Source organism: Carcharodon carcharias, chromosome 7, assembly GCF_017639515.1.
Source record: "Carcharodon carcharias isolate sCarCar2 chromosome 7, sCarCar2.pri, whole genome shotgun sequence".
NCBI lineage: Eukaryota > Metazoa > Chordata > Chondrichthyes > Lamniformes > Lamnidae > Carcharodon > Carcharodon carcharias.
In genome coordinates, this window is record NC_054473.1 from 68,311,977 (window position 1) to 68,330,014 (window position 18,038).

The 18,038-nt window shown below is 39.9% G+C and overlaps 1 protein-coding gene across 2 annotated transcripts in view; it reads left to right on the top strand.

The window, feature by feature from the left end:
• The window catches only part of LOC121280493 (metabotropic glutamate receptor 7-like), a 720,064-nt gene that overhangs the window by 113,273 nt on the left and 588,753 nt on the right, over positions 1 to 18,038 (top strand). The window lies entirely within an intron of this gene.

Below are 18,038 nucleotides of genomic sequence, written 5' to 3' on the forward strand. Positions count from 1 at the left end.
TCTTTATACTGAGTAATAGAATGGGAAATGTTGCCTTTTACACTTTCAAGGTACAAATTTTCTACAGATATTGGCCTTTCCGTCCAAGGAAAATTACTTATTAATTCCATCTATCGCTCTGCCACGTGAGGGAGCACCAACCAAGCTTGCTAACCAGGTATGGTGGTGGGGGTGGGAATATGATATCCTGAAGACCAACAATGCTGAAAATAACACTCTCCAAAGCTGGCAATAGTAAGATGTTTATTAAGGAGGGGAGTCCTGACATATTAGAAATATTGTGTTCAGTAACAACTAAAAAATTCAGGGAGAAGCAAAGCAGTCCTCGAGTCAGGCAACCAGTGACCAGAAAATGGATTGGCACTGCAGGTGGAAGGGCTATGAATCAACTTAATTGTTAACGACCACCATGCTTCACTGCAGGCAAAAAAAAATAATGGTTACCATAAGACATAGGAGTAGAAATTAGGCCAATCGGCCCATCGAGTCTGTTCTGCCATTCAATCATGGCTGATAAGTTTCTCAACCTCATTCTCCCACCTTCTGCCCGTAATCTTTGATCCCCTTACCAATCAAGAACCCATCTATCTCGGTCTTAAATACACTCAATGACCTGGCCTCCACAGCCTTCTGTGGCAATGAATTCTAAAGAGGTTTCTCCTCATCTCTGTTCTAAAAGGTCTCCCCTTTACTCTGAGACTGTGCCCTCGGGTCCTAGTCTCTCCTACTAATGGAAACGTCTTCCCCATGTCGACTCTATCCAGGCCTTTCAGTATTCTGTAAGTTTCAATCAGATCCCCCCTCACCCTTCTAAACTCCATCGAGTATAGATCCACAGTCCTCAAATGTTCCTCATATGTTAAGCCTTTCATTCCTGGGATCATTCTCATTCTGTGGAGAAGAATTTAATTTTTAATAAATAATGAGAGGAAGCAAGTTCAAACTGGACTGCTGAGGCAAAATTGTTTTGAAATATCTTTCAAACCATTGCATTTTTTTCATCTTTGCTACTTATAAAATGCTTCACAGTTTGCAATGCCCCGCCATAAAGTTCTGTTGGTAAAAATGAACATGTTGGCTTTGGCACCCAATTAACTCCTCTACAGTGTTTCTAGCTTGCAAAAGTGATTTTAGATTTGCAAGGGGATTTGTTTAACATAAGCACTATCGGGGTTGCTAATTGCCCACCTCTTGAGGTATCATAATTGAATGAACATATGGTGACACTATGACCAAATGGCTGCTCCAGAGGTGAGATCTTAAATGCCTGTGGCATTATTATTCTCCTTCGTGAATACTTTACAAATTCTAAGCTGAAGTGTGGGCAGTTTATTTTTTTTCCTCTCTGCATGCTTATGCTTTCTGAGGATCATTCTTCCTGAAATAAATTCCATTCAAAATCTTTTTTGTGTGAATTAGTCCAAGTACCTTCTTATTCACCTCTGCTTCAATGTTGTTTAACTTGTAGAGGCAATATGCAGTACAAAGTTATCTGAAACCTGCTTCAAATATAATGTTTCTAGGGAGCATTTTCTCTTTGAGGAGGGGAACTTGATTATTGATGATAAATTTCATCTGAGGTAGTGTCTATCTCAGTAACTTAAATATTTTCTACCTTTTTGTTTCCAGTGCCTATCCTCTGTCAGTCATACCCAGACAGGTATAGGACAAAGCGTTTACAGACAGACTAACACTCCATCTGCTCGTTCCCAAATGTGATCCTTAGCTCAACCTTTCCACACCAACCTGACATTAGCATTTCCCAGACCAGCTGTCCTTGCACCTTCAAGATGAGCAAATGCCTAAGTGATGCTGACTGTGTGCAGCTTGTTGGCTTTTTGTCAGTAGTGAAAGTGTGTCCGTGGCAGGAACTGTCCAAACTTATTTTATTTAGAATCCTCAGTGGTTGTTGTAGATTTCCATCTTGGTGGCTAGCTTCAAACTTAGATCTGAGGACAAAGAAACAACTGTGGCACCCAGCACTGCAGATTTAAAAAAAAAAATAAGTAATGGATAAGTTTATCCTGATATTTTGCATATATCTGATCAAAAATTGAACTGTTTGTTTATCCACTTCAATTGCCTGTGTTAAAATGCATAATACATTTTATGGATTTCTTGTTTACTATCTTGGAAGCCATAATTTGACTTAATTAAAATTGGATTTCTAGCCATAATTTTAACTTATTAAAATTGGATTTTAGATTTTAATAGAGGAAAAAAAACCAAAGAGTTCCCCTGGTGTTCTGGCCAATAATTGTGTGTCAAACAACATCACTAAAGCAGATTATCTGGGGATGAGCACAGTGCTATTCGAGGCAGGGGGGGTGGGGGTGGAGGGTGCTTGTTAAGTGCCTATTCGGCTGCCACATTTCTCTCTCTCTCTCTCTAATGATAACAACACTTCAGAAGTTCTTCGTTGGCAGTAAAGCACTTTGGGACATCCAGAAATCATGAGAGATTGGATATGAATGCAAGTTTGTTCATTCTTAGCATTTGATTACCCTTAAGAAGAAATTACTGAGAGACAACCTCAGAGTTTGATGTAAGTAATGCCTGCTTGCTTAATGATAATATCAGTAACTTAGTGTTTGAAGTATGTAATTGAACTCTCTAACTTGTAATCAACCATATGCATAATGTGCAAAGAAACTATAGGAGCCAAATTTCTTGGCAAAAAATTAGACATTTTTTCTGATTTGAGTTAGAACAGTGTTCTGGGACAGGTGTTTATGGAAATGAACTATTAAATTATACAAAAGCAAAATACTGTTAATGCTGGAAATCTGAAATAAAAACAGAAAATGCTAGAAATGCTCAAGTCTGGCAGCATCTAGGGGAGAATAACAGGATTAACAGAATTACATTGGCTGCTCATGATTTATGTTGACCATGTCAAAAATGTTATATTTTATGGAAGCTACTTTATTGTTTATCTTGGTCAAAAGCTGTTTCATGGCATTACATGTCACATCGAATGTGATTTTAGCAGCGTGTAGAACAATCATACACTGGTTTCACTGAGCAATTAATTTCTGTTTACTACTTTGTGTATGCTAACTTGCTGTCAATACTAAATTAAACCATCCAGTATATTAACATGATCAGAACAGGCCAACTTTGCCTCTCAGTCACTCTTTTACACTGGCAATAACCAAAGCGAATTATCCTTCTAAACTTAAGGAGAATGGCCATGTTTCAATACTTTTTATCACATTTTTGATTAAGTTTTTGAAAAAGAACTATTATTCTGAATGCCTGTTCAGTTGCATTAGGTAAAGAGGGTGTTAACTGGATAGTTAAGGTTGTAAATGGTACAGCTGGCATCAAATCATTGTTCCATGTTGATGTCATAGTTTGTCCTATCTGCACACTTATGGTGCATGGTTCCAGTGCTGGTACTAATGATCTACCCAAAATCAGGTGCTGAAGTGCATGTACATGCAGCACAGATGCAATTTTGTACCCAGACGTCAACTGTAGTACCAAAAGTACAGGTGCTACATAGCCAATAGTGATTTTGTGCCCATTGGCCAAATGTCGATGTTGTTTTTGCCTAAACACTAAACAATAAGCAATTTGTTTGCTTGCCATGCTAATCATCAAGCACCCAATCTGTTGGGAATTGTGTGGCCTGGGCAGTTTGCAAGATTTTATTTAACAGGCTTGCCTGTCTGGCTGTGAACGCAGAGATAAAATGAGACACACAAATGTTTACTGATAGTCAGTTAGATTCAGTAAAGGCTGTGAAATCATTTAGGATTTAAACCGAAAGCCACTCAGACAAGCTTTGACTGGGCTAAGAAGGAGAGTGGGAAGATAGTGGTTAAAGCAAGATGGCCCACTAATGTGGAGAAGTATGATATAATTGTTTATTTATTAAGAAAAGAGAGTTTCTGGGGTGGAAAGGGAACCAAACTCAACTGTTGGCATTTATGTTCACTTACAAATTTGAGTAACTTTAATTTCACAGTATCGGGCATTGTCTTACTAAATGTTTTGTCTGTTTGCATTTGGAAAAAATTGGAGAGCTACATAGGTGTGCAGGTGGAACAGTTGAATATCTGGTTCAGGTCATAATGAGTCCTACTGGTACAGCACGTGCTATATGGTTGTATATGTAGATATTGAACAGTGTGTGCCTACTCAGGCACATACGGTATTTTGGGTCTACTTGCGTACACCAATGACTGAGGCCATTCAACCAGCAAAGGTATGGAAGGCAGGACCCTAAGTTTTTAACGATGATTCTTCATGTTTCAGTGAAAGACATTGATAAAAAGGAGAGAGGCTGTTATGTCATCAAAAAGTCTCTTATCCACATCAAATGGGTTTTTGGAGAGTTGAATATGTGGCTCAAAGATTCATGTAGGAGAAATGGTTTTTGATTCGAGGGAAACTGGCATCAGTACTGGGAAAGAGGGAGCTGTACCATTGGGATGGCTTTCACCTGAACTGCGCTGGGACCATTATCCTGGCACGTTGTATAACTTGGTTTGTGGAGAGGGCAGTCAACTACATATTGGAGGGGTTGGTTCACATAAGGGGAAATTTGGAAAGTTAGAAAGGACAAAGCAATAGTGCAGGATAGCAAAACCTGTAATGATAATGTGTGACAGGAAGGGGCAGTGTACCAACTTAAGAGTACCAACATTAATCTCAGTAGGGAAAAATGGTGAAAAGACAGAATTTAAGGCCCTTTATCTGAATGTGAGCAGCATTCATAAGATGGAGGAGCAGACAGCACCAATAAATGGTATGATATGATAGCCATTACAGAGATATGGTTGCAAAGTGACCACAGTTGTGACTCGTTTATTCAAAGGTATTTGCCATTTTGGAAGAAAGGAAAAGGAGATTGGGTAGCTCTGTTATTAAAGGATGAGATCAGTACAGTAGTGATAAATGATCTTGTTTCAGAGGATCAAGATGTAGAATCAATTTAGGTGGAGATGACAAATAGCAAAGGAAAGAAATCACTAGTGGGAATTGTTTATAGGCCACTGGCAGTAACTACTCCAGGAAAGAATATATATCAAGAAATAATGGAGGATTGTAATAATCATAGGAGATTTTAATCATCTAATAGATTGGATTAATTAAGTTGGCAAAGGTAGCCTAGAGGATGAGTTCATTGCGTGTGTTTCATACAGTTTCTTAGAACCATATGTTCTGGAACCAACTGGGTAACAGGCCCTGGTAATTTTTCATGAGGCCGGATTAATTAATGACCTCGTAGTAAAGGATCTTTGTGGAAATAGTGATCATAACATGATAGAATTTCACATTTAGTTTAAGGGTAAGGAATGTGGGTCTGAAATTAGTCTTCAACTTAAATAAAGGCAATTACGAGGATATAAAGGCAGACTTTGCTAAAGTGGAATGTGAAAAAAAGCTAAAGGGTAAGACAGTGGAGAAGCAATGGCAGAAATTTAAGGAGAGACTTCATAGCATTTAACAAAGATATATTCCATTGAGAAAGAAAAACTCTATGAAAAAGATGCACCATCTGTGGTTACCTAAGGAGTTTAAGGATGGCATCAAATTGAAATAAAAGATGTACAATGTTGCAGAGATTAAAGGTAACCAAGAAAGTGGGAACATTTTACAAACCAACAAAGGATGGCTTAAAAAAATTAAGAGGGCGAAATTGGAGTATGAGAGAAAACTAGCAAGAAATATAAAAAGGAAAAGAGTAGCTAAAGTAAATTTTGGTCCCTTAGAGGGCAAGACTGGGAAATTTAAAATGCAAAAGATGGAAATGGCAGAGTCTTTGGACAAGTAGGTTGAATATCTCCATGTGAAAGAGACAAAAAGTATTCCAAGAATACTGGAAAATCAAGGCAAAGGGGAGGGAATTTAAAACAATCATGCTCACTCAAAGTACCAGGTAAACTAATGGAACAAATACCTGACAAATCCCCGACAAATCCCCTGTATTTGATGGCCTGCATTCTAGGGTCTTAAAAGAAGTGGATGCATTGATTGTAATCTTTCAAAATTCCCTAGATTCTGAAATAGTCCCAGCTGATTGGAAAACCGCAAATGTAACACCTATTGTTCAAGAAAGAAAGGATGGAGACAGAGCAGGAGACTACAAGCCAGTTAGCCTATCATCTCATGGGGAAAATGTTAGAATCCATTATTAAAGTGGAAATAGGGCATTTAGAAAATTAAACACAATCAGGCAGAGTCAATATGGATTTACGAACAAGAAATTGACATTCATTAGAGTTCTTTAATGATGTAACAAGCAGTATGGATAAAGGGGAAGCAGTAGATGTAATATATTTGGATTTTCAAAAGGCATCCAGTAAGATGCCATGAAAAATCTTACTGTACAAGATAAGAGTATTTCTGGGAGTTTTGGGTAGAGGATTGGCTAACTAACAAGCAGAAATTTGGGATAAATGGGACATTTGAAAACTGTCATTAGCGGATTGCAATGGGGACCAGTGCTAGGGCCTCAACTATTTACAACTTATAGTAATGACTTGGCTGAAGGGACAGACTGTATTGTAGCAAGGTGTGAGGAGGACACACAGAATCTGCAATGGGATATAGATAGATTAAGGGAGTTGTTGACTTTGTCAGGAAGAGTGGAGACAAACCCACAGAATGCTGCAGTACAGAGAGATCTGGATGCCCTTGAACATGAATCTCAAAACTTAGTGTGCAGGTACAGCAAGTAATTGGGAAGGCAAATAGATTGTTGTTATTTATTGCAAGGGCACAATTTCCATTGCACAATGCATTGATGAGATTGCACTTGGAGTACTGTATGGTTTTGGGTTTCAAGACTTGGAGGTATATGCTTGCATTAGAAGGCAGTTCAGTGAAGATTCATAGCTGATTTCTGGGCTGAAGGGGTTGTCTTGTGAGGAAAGATTCAGCAGGCTGGGCCTTTACTCATTGGAGTTTAAAAGAATAAACATAAGATTCTGCGGGGATTTGACAGGGTAAATGCAGAAAAATTGTTTTCCCTCCTGGGGCAATCTAGGACTAAGGGGCATAGTTTAAAAATAAGGGACCTTCCATTTAAGATTGAGATGAGGAGGAATTTCTTCTCAAAGGGTAGCTAGTGTTTGGAATTCTCTTCGACAGACAGCAATGAAGGCTGGGTCATTGAATATATTAAAGGCTGAGTTAGATGGATTTTTGATCTGAGGTAGTCGAGGATATTGGGGGACAGGGAGGAAAGTGGAAGTTAAGGCCGTAATCAGATTAGCCATGTCCTTACTGAATGCTGGAGCAGGCTTGAATGGTCTACTCCTCCTCCTTTCTTATGATTCAACTAACTTGGTGAAGAATGCTCTTTGAATTTGCTAAATCCTCAAAACTATTGTATGTTGTGAACTGCAGGGAGCTGTTTAATAAGTTCAGATGATTTGGAAAAGCCTAGAATAAACAAGGCAAGAGTGAAGTGATATCGCTGAAAACTATTACTGACTGGAATAAAGTGGCTGTAGAATCCAGGTTGACATGGCGATGAGTGGTAACATACTTGCCAGCTATGATTTTAATCACGTGTAGAGTAAATTGCTCAATGTGCAAACAAGTAACCCAACTTATCTTTTATGTCCCAATTAGAGAGCCTGTGGAGTTAATGCAGCTTCATTTACAAATCCCATTATAGAGGAAAATGCTGCCCTACTTTTTGAATGAATTTTTGAATATCTTTGCAGGGCTGTTTAGTCCAGGCACAGACTGAAGGCTCAGTAATTAAGTGACTAATTATTAAAGTGCCATAGCTGGAGCTCTAAAGCACCAAATTGTTTTATTTGAGTCCTGCTCAGGATTTTAAATGTGACAGCTAGTCGTCACTGAGAAGCGGAAATGTTGTAAATAGATTAGGCTTGGAGTAAATGGAGAAATTATTTATTCCATAAACTGAAGGGCCTGAAGTGCTATAAAAGTGTTCACTGACAGAACTCATTTGTCCACGACCTCATCCATCTCTGCCCCTGCCTCAGCTTATCTTTTGCTGAAACCCTCACATATGCCTTTGTTACTTCTGACTTGGCTATTCCAATGCAATGCTGAGTGGCCTCCCACCTTGCACACACTATGAACTTTGAGTTTATCCAAAACTCTACTGCCTTTATGCTTAATTGTTTCTTTCAATCTTCAATCCAACTGCTTGCTGATCAACATTTGATTCTAGTGCAGCAATGCCTCAGTTTTTAAAAAATTCTCAACCTTATTTTCAAATCCATCCACAGCTTCACCACTCACTATCTTTGTAATCTCCTGCAGCCCTATGAATCTCCTTCAATTCTGAGCTCCTGTATTTCCTGATTTTCTTTGCTCCACCATTGATGGCCATGCAAATAACTGTAAGCAGGAATGTAGGAAATCCAGCCCTAAACTCTCTGCCACCCTGCCCCCTTTTAAGATGTTCCTTCAAATCTACCTCTTTGGCCAAGTTTTTGGCCAAATTATGTTTGATAACACTCTTGTGAAACAATTTGGGACATTTGACCTCATATTAAAGGCACTATGTAAATGCAAGTTGTCATTGTTGAGGCATTAAACTCCACTTCTCCAGCAGGAGAGCACTACAGGCTGAAATTCTCAATAGGTTTGTTGAAACTCGCATTCTTCATCTTTCAAGAGGGATGGCTAGATTTCCCTCTAGCTGTTTGGTAATGCGCTGGATTTCAAACCGTCAATACGATTCTGTCTGGGAATGCACAACATTTGTCGTGGAGGAGGGCACCTTCTAGATATTAGGTTTGCGTTTCCAATGGCATTCCCACTTGTGGCTGCTTCTTTGGCCTGGAAGAGGAGTATAAGTATTTTAAAAGGTTTGCAGTTGGTTAACGAGTTGGAGGCAATGGAATCGGAGGAAGATCGATACCAGAAACGACCTTATGATGGCAGAAGGTGGTGTAAAAGCAGGGCCATCTGCAGTTTTTCTCACTAATCTGTGGAGTGTTATTGGCAGAGAAAAGGGTAAAGATTGGCACCTCTGATTGGAAACCTTCCAAGTGGGCGGTAAGTGGCACAAGCAGTTAGTGCCATCTCGCCTAGTCCACAAATAACAACATGGTGCTGGAAATAGCTTAATGATCTTATGGGCATGGTCAAGGTGAATGGAGCATGTCACACACCATGCAGATGTTCTGTGACTCTGCCATTCCACTTCCCTTTATCCCAATCCCTCAACATTAATAGAATGATATCTCTTTGGTTAAATTAGTGAGTTCTCATCTAGGGCCTTTAATGAAATATAAATAAGTTCTATCAGTGCCTCCCTGTACCTGGATGAATCCTACTACTTACTGAAAGTTCACTGTTCATTCTGGTTGCTTTGTAAGATAAATTGAGGCTCAACTAAACAGAGCATCTCCCTCATTCTTAATACTTTGTGAAACCATGGATTGACTTATGTAACAGAGATAACCAAGAAATTCCTGGAGTGACCTAGCATTAAAATTCAGTGCTGTGGCCACTTGAAAAGTGATTAACCAGGCTATTATTGTTGAAGTGGGCTACAAGTCTACAGCCAACATCTAGAATAACACCCAATAAAATCATGTTTTTTTTCCTTTTGTTCACAGGATATGGGCATTGCTAGTAAGGCCAGCATTTTTGCCCATCCCTCATTCACCTTGAGAAGGCGATGGTGCACTGCCACTTTGAACTGTTGCAACCCAGGTGGTGTAGTTACACGCGCAGTGCTATTAGGAGGGGAACGCTTTAACCCAGTAACACTGGAGGAACAGTGATATCGTTCTATATTAGGATGTTGTGTGACTTGGAGGGGACTTTTAGCGATGGTGTTTTTAGGGATCTGTTCTTCTAAGTGGTAGAGAGCATGGGGTTTGGAAGGTACTGTTGAAGGAGGCATGGTGGGGTGCTGCAGTGCATCTTGTAGATGGTGTACACTGCAGCCACTGCAACAATGGTGGAAGGAGTGAATGCTTAAGATGGTGGAAGGGATGCTAGTCAAGTGGGCTGCTTTGTCCTGGATAATGTTAAGCTTCTTGAGCATTGTTGGAGCTGCACTCAACCAGTTAGGTGGAGGGTATTCCAGCACACTCCTGACTTGTGCCTTTTAAATGGCCAACAGGCTTTGGAGAGTTAGGAGGTGAGTTACTTGCCGCAGAATTCACAGCCTCTGACCACAATGGCTGATCCAGTTAAGTTTCTGGTCAATGGTGAATTCAGCAATGGTAATGCTGTTGACCATAAAGGAGATATTGTTAGATTCCCTCTTGTTGGAGACAGTCATTGTCTGGCATATGCAAATGTTACTTGCCACTTATCAGCCCAAGCCTGAATGTTCAGGCCTTGCTGGCATGGGCTGTTTCAGTATCAGTTACGGTATCTGAGGAATTATGAATAGTATTGAACACTGCAATCATCAGGGAACATCCCCACCTCTGACCTTTATGATGGAGGAAAGGTCATTTTTGAAGCAGCTGAAGATGGTTGGACCTAGGGCACTGCCCTAAGGAACTCCTGCATTGATGTCCCAGGGCTGAGATGATTAACTCCCAAAAACTGCAACTATCTTCCTGTGTGCTCAGTGTGACTCCCACTGAATCTCATTGACTTCAATTTACTTAAGGCTCCTTGATGCTATTTTCAGTGAAATGCTGTCTCAATGTTTAGGGCAGTCACTCTCACCTCACCACCTAAATTCAACTCTTGTTGAATGTTTGAATGAAAGCTATAATGAAGTATAAAGCCAAGCATTCCTTTTGAAACCCAAGCTGAGCATCAGTGAAACTTATTGGTCAGCAAGTGCAGCTTGTTAGCACTGTCAGTAGCCCTTCTGCTGATGATCGAGAGTAGACTAATGTGGCAGTAATTGGCTCATTAGATTTGTGCTGCTTTTTATGGAAAAGACAAAAAGGGCAATTTTCCACATTGTTTGATGCCAGTCTTGAAGTGGTACCAGAAAATCTTTGCTGTAGGACAAATTATTTCTGTAGGACAAGTCTTCAGACATCAGCGCAGGAGTTCCTTAGGGCAGTGCCCTAGGTCCAACCATCTTCAGCTGCTTCAAAAATGACCTTCCCTCCACAACCACGATGTTATTGGGGTCCATAGCCTTTGCAGTGTCCAGTACCTTCAGCCATTTCTTGATATCATGTGCAGAGAGTTGAATTAGCTGAAGACTGGTATCTCTGATGTTGCATCCATTGAGATGGATCATCCACTTGGCACTTCTAGCTGAAGGTTGTTGCAAGTACTTCAGCCTTGCCTTTTACACTCCTGTGCTGGGATCCCCCATCATTGAGGATTGGGTTGGGTATTGGTGCCTCCTCCTCTGGTTTGTTTAATTGCTGCTGCTGGTGATCCACAGCACCCTATGGATGCCCAGTTTTAAGCTTCTAGATCTGTTCTGAGCCTATCCCATTTAGCACAGTGGTAGTGCCACTCAGTATGATGGGGGGCATCATCTCAACCAGGTCTATGTGACGGTCACTCCTTGAGGATAGATGCATCTGCAGCAGGTAAATTTATGAGGATGAGTTGAAGTAGGTTTTTCCCCTTGTCAGTGTTCTCACCACCTGTCGCAAGCCCAGTATGATAGTTATGTTTGTCAGGACTTGGTAGCTCAGTAGTGGTGCTACTGAGCCACTCTAGGTGGGGAACGTCAATGTCCATCACAGAGTACATTTCTTACCCTCATTGATTCTTCCAAGTGGTGTTAACTAAGTGGGGTACAGATCTATTAGCTGAGGGTGGAGGGGTGGTTGGTAATAATCAGCAGAAGCTTTCCTTGCCCATGTTTGACCTGATTCTATAAGACTTCACCGAGTTCTGAGTCAATGTTGAGAACTCCCAGGACCCCATACGCCTGATTATGTACTGCTGTGCCAGTTGGACAGGACATATCCAGAGATGGGATATGGAGGAGTCTGGATATTGGCTGGAAGGTATGATTCTGAGCGTATGATGATAAGGTTGTTTCTTGATGAGCTGTGGGACAGTGCTGTCAGTTATAGTACAGGAACTGAGGTTTCTAATTCATTACCCTGTGGCCCAGTTGAGGTAGGAATTCTAAGGTATGCAACTCCTGTTGAGTGGGTACAAATGTGTAGGAAACAAGTCTCCTCTCTACTTTTCCAAACTTGCTGCTTCCATATCTTCTCTTCCTCCTTCATAACACAGGAAAAGAGGGAAAAGTTTAAACTTTTCCCAAGCATGTTGTAAATGTCAAGAGAATCCTTCACGGAAACTCTTGGGGATAACATTTTGGTGATTGTTTGTTGAGATAGGATTGGGGCAATAAGGTTCATTCTCCTATTTTCCTTTCCCAAATATTGGAGAAGGAAAATCCAAGCCTCTATGTCCAATCTTGCTTCAATTACAAATACAAATTGTATTTAAGTAAGAAATTTAACTTGCTGCAGAAAGTTATTTCCCATTCCCATGTCTCTCAATTACATGTAAGAAATTACTGATAAATGTCTGGCTAATGGAAGAAAATTCCCTTTTAAATTTGTCCAGCAAAGACTTTATTTCTGATTGCTTCCTCTGCATTTCTGATACTGAATCGTGATCTTCTCTGGAGTGTTGTAGCCTTTACTGAAGCCGGGTGATCAAATCAAAGCATAAAACCACAGTAAAAGCTAATAAAAAAAAACTTCCTATTGTGCCTTTCATCACCTCAAAGCACTTTAAAGCACATTTAGTACTTGTGAAGTGCAGTTATTGTGGTAATATGATAAAATTGTGATTTATGCATGGATAGGTCCCATGAAATAAATGACCAGATATTTTGTAAGTTGGTGGTTGAGGGATAGCAAGGATACTGAGGTCGCTTCCTATTGGTTGCCTTTGAAATTGTGCTATGGGATCTTCTCCATCCATACAAGAGGACAAAAGGGTTTAACATTTTGTTTGTAAAATGGGACCTCAGTACTGCACTGTTGGTCTAGATTATGTCTTCCAAGTATCTGGGATAGGACTTGAACCCAAGATCTTCTGAGTTGAAAGCAAACGTATTGCTGACGAAAGTGGATTGGGCAAAATGGACCTTACTCTGTATTCTGATGATTCGCTGTCATTATTCAGATTTAAGTTTTGTAAACCTGAAAGTCGTGACTTTCTGGCTTCAAGCGCTAATTCACCCAGTGGCCAAAGAGAATTCTTCAAGTGAATTCCTGGTCCAGGAGATATTGCAATTATAGTTAAGTACTGCCATTTTATTTATATCTGTTTCAATCTTTCATGCTCCATTACCTAATACTTGTTTGTTTAATGTTTACATTTTCTACAATCAACAGATGCTGTGTTAATTGCTCTTTGTGCACTAATCTGTTGACTAAATGATAACATGGAACTGTACGCAAATTTATACTTGGGGGTTAATTGTTAATTCACATTTACTAAAATCAGAGTTCTGTTGTGAGCAAAATTCAACAAACAAAATCTTCTGCCAAGCATTTTGATTGAGAGCCTGTCATGAAATGCAGCTTGTAACATTGCATTTGACAGATTACTGGCAACATCATTGATTTTCTTTCATGCAATTTGTTGTTGGAATGTTGATGCCACTGGCAAGGCAATATTTATTTCCTGTCCCTTGTTGTCCTGAAGGTCTAAAAGTTGATCACTTAAGTTGCACACAGGCCAGATCAAATAGTGAAGTTGGTTCCTTCCTTGAGGTGGACATTGGTTAAACCAAGTGGGTTCTAATGATAATCCAACAGTTTGCACCACCATTTTTCTAAGTTATCAAATTCAGCAATCACAGTGGGAATTAAACTTATGGTCCCTCTTAGATTGCTAACCCAGTGCCACAAGAACTTGGTTATTGTATCCGTTCTGGGAGAAATGATACTGCTTGTGCTGTCAACTTTTTTGACTGTATTTCCAAAGTAGAATGCTGGGAATGCATAGCAGGTCAGAAGGCTTCATCTGTGCCACTACCTATCCAGAAGCTGAGCAGCGTTCTGTGCATTTCAAGTAATTTCTGTGTGTTCTTTAATATAAAAATTGTGTTGTATTAGCAAAGGGCAGAGTAAAATTAACAAAAGGTTGTGTTGCTGTTGAATGTGGCCATTAGAAGAACTGGCCAGAGCACCTGCAATGACGTCCTGGAACTGAGATGATTAACCTCCAAAAAGCTACGCCCATCTTCCTTTGTGCTCGGTATGCCTCCAGTCAGAGGAGAGGTTTCCCCCAGGTTCCTGTCGACTTAGAGCTCCTTGATGCCACACTTGGTCAAATGCTGCCTTGATGTCAAGTTCAGTCGCTCTCTCCTCACCTCTGAAATTGAGTTATTTTGCCCGTGTTTGAACCAAGGCTGTACCGAGGTCTGGAGCTGAGTAGCTCTGGTGGAACACAAACTGAGCATAAGTAAACAGGTTGCTGATTTAAGTTCTGCATGATAGTGCTGTGGGCGACTCCTTCCATCACTTTGCTGATGATTGATAGATGATTGACGATTGAAGATGGGGTGATAATTGGCTTCATTGGATTAGTCCTACATACTTGGAAACATGCACATTTCTGGATATGTACCAGTATAGTAGCTGTACTAACAGATTGGCTACAGGCGTGGCTTGTTTCTCAGCATTTCTGACTGAAGGTGATTGTAAATGTTTTAGCCTTGTCTTTTGTTTTTCATATTCATATGCTGGGCTCTGCCATTGTTGGGGATGGGGTTATTCACGACTACCACAACTCTCAGCTGGATGAGGCAGAGCTTTGATCTGATCCACTGGCTGTGGGATCTGTCTATGGTACATTGCTTCCACTGTTCAGCATGCATGTAGCTTCACCAGGTTGGTACTTCATTTTTAAATGCACCAGGTAGTGCTCCTGGCGTATTTTCTGCACTGGTCAATGAACAAAAGTTAGTACCTGGCTTGATGGTAATGGTAGAGTGGGGGATATGCTGGCTCCCCTCCCCATAGTAATGAAGCCACACAGGCAGAAATCAGTAGCAGGATCACATGATGTTCACTGCTCCATTTTACCTCTTTACCTTGAATTAAAGATAGAATCCAAAACACAATCATTTTACCAAACCTTGCATTCATAACGCCTTCCTTTAAAAATGTTAGAGAACCAGATGAATTTTGACATTCTGGTTGTTGGTCACCGTTAGTGTTTTTTATTCCAGGTCTATATAATTAACTACATTTAAATTTCTGCTGCTGTGGTGTGATTTGAGCTCATGTCTCTGGGGTACTATTCCAGCAACGTAACCGTTATCCCACCATACCCAAATTGTTAGTTCCTCTGTGGCCAATATTAGTGATACGAAAGGGTGAATTGGGGAAGGTATCTCATTCTTCTAAATCCAATGAGTAAAGGCCCACCCAACCTGCTCAACAATTTGCAATTGTGGGGTATGAATGTACAGCCCTTGGATTGCCAGTCCGTAACCTCCACTTGCAAGCTTACTGCATCAAGTACTCCAGATGGTCACACATTCAAGTACTAACTAGGCCTGCCTCTGGATAGCTTTTGAATTTTAATGATATTGTGTGCAAATTGATATAAAGCTACCATAATTCCAGTTACCAGTCGATTTTTCTACAGCTGGGGATGTGGTGGTGGTGGTAGGAGGGGGAGGGGCCTCACATGCTCAGTGTTTGTGGTGCTGCACTGGATGGTGGACTTTACCCATCTGGGCAATCGGCAGACGTCATGGAAATTTTCCAGAAGATCCTAAGGGTTCTCCATGAACAAGTCTATTGGATAGCTGTGTGTTTGTCAAGTTGCCAATCATAATTACATCCCATTCAAATTAACAGTTACTATAATTGTTGTGGAGTATTCTACAATGGGATTATGGTCATGGTTGGGAATTATCACAGTGAGCTGTAGTGACAGTGATGCAAAGTAATTTTATTTAAATACATTTGTGGTAAGAGATACAGCTGTTGATAATCTAGGATCTAATGTAAATCAATTTTACACGCTGAAAGTGTTTTATCAAATGTTGTATGATCAGAAGTTGAAGTGACACTGGTTATGTTCTGGGCAGAAGACATTTAAGGTTTTGGGCAAGAGATGCTGGGGGTAAAACTTTTTTATGCAGTGGGTGGTAATAACCCTAAATACTCTGCCTTGGAGGGCGGTGGAAGTGAAAATTGGGTGTGTACTTGCAGGGCTACAGGGTAAGAACACTGAAATGGGATTGAATGGATTGTGCTACAGAGAACTAACATGGACTTGATGGATTGAATGGGCTCCTGTGCCAAAATGACACTTTAAAAGTATTTCAAACCACCTTTGGACTTTACAGTTGCTGACTAATCTACTGTCTATTTCTGACGCATTCTGATTTTCTTTCAAATTTCCAGCATTCCCAGGTTTTGTCTCTCTGAAATAGTGAGACGTTAGAGCCATGTGGCGTGAATTATTTCCTGCTGCAAGCATTTGGTGCATTAGACCGCCAGAAATTTTGGGATCATGGACATTTCCTCTCAAAGCATTGAAAAAAAGTGATGTTCCTATAGTTTTGTGTTTTCTCTCTTTTTCTGCAGTTGTTTTTTCTGTCTTTCCTAACTAAGTCTCTAACTAGAGACCTGTTTGGGATTATGTCAGGGCTGCACAGAGTTTAAATGATGAAGTGGCAAGGGATCGCGAACAAATTATACTTAGTAGTCACTGGCATGGTTTTAGGACTTGAGCCTTTTATGATTGTTTTTCTGTACAGCAAGCATCACTGTTTGATTCTTCTTTTTCTTAATTATGAAGGAATAGATCACAGTAATGAGTCCAAGGCAATAGAACAGAAGAAATATTTCTGTTTTTTTTTAGTACTGATTGTTGAAACCATTATGAAATACAACATTTGTACCTGATTAATATTTTATGTTAATGGTGTAGCTGACTCTAAATTGGGGGCAGGAAATGCACAAGTGGAAGATGATACACAAACCGGTTATTAACAAAGGTTCAGGAAGCAAGGATTCTTTATGGTGGAGTCTACTTCTGTAAAAAGACAAAGTAAAATCTCTTCCATTATGCACCTATTTCCAGCTCCATTTAACTACATATATTTATGTTGATCTGCAGCCAGAATGCTAAAATTTAAGTAACGTTATAAAATGCTCAATTGCTGTTTCATTTTCTCATTTTGCTTGGGTGCCAGTGCAGTTAGTGCCAGCACAATATGCCGTATTAGTCCATCTTGACAAATAGCATTAAGGGGTGAAACATCCGATTTTGATTTCTCAAGGTGAATGGATAAATTATCTGTCCACTTTAGTTAAAAGATGGTCAGGTAGTGGATTCCTGGACCATTGAATGCACTTTTGTTCCCAACTTAAATAAATCCTGAGGTTTTTGAGAGAGATTATGCATTGGGTCTATTTGAAGATTAATATCTTAAACTTTTATTTTGGCTGTAGATAATCCAGATTTTGCATGTTCCAACTCAGGACAGTTTGTCTTTTTCTAATTTATCTTGCTACCCAATTGTTGGGTCCAATGTCCAAAGTTCAGTTGAGTTACTCTGATTTTTGCCAGCAGTAGCTTTTTCTTAGCTCAACATTAATGTATCACAATTGGTTTTCCTGCTTATCCACTTAAGCCTCCTTTAAATAAAACCAATTGATTTTTCACTGTAAGAAGTATGCTACATGACAGCATGTTACTAATTGTAAAACTAGTGGGAATGGCCAGTACTTTTAATAGCTATCAATATAATGACTAGATCAGTATTAATGGTTTTGTTGAGACTGAGTGTACAGTAGCCAAATTTGCGCATTATAAGATAGGTATGAAAGCAAGTTGTGAGGAGGATATATAATCTGCAAAAGGATACAGATAGGTTAATTGAGTGGGCAAAAATGTGGCAGATGGAGTATACTTGTGGAAAATGTGAGGTTGTCCACTCTGGTAGGAAGAATAGAAAAGCAGAATATTATTTAAATAGCGATGACAGAATGCTGTGGCAAAGAGGGATCTATCTGGATGTCCTTGTAAATGAATCTCAAAATGTTAGCATGCAGGCGCAGCAAGTAATTAGGAAAGCAAATGGAATGTTGGCCTTTATTACAAGGTGAGTGGAGTATAAAAGTAGGGAAATCTTGCTACAGCTGCATGGGATGTTG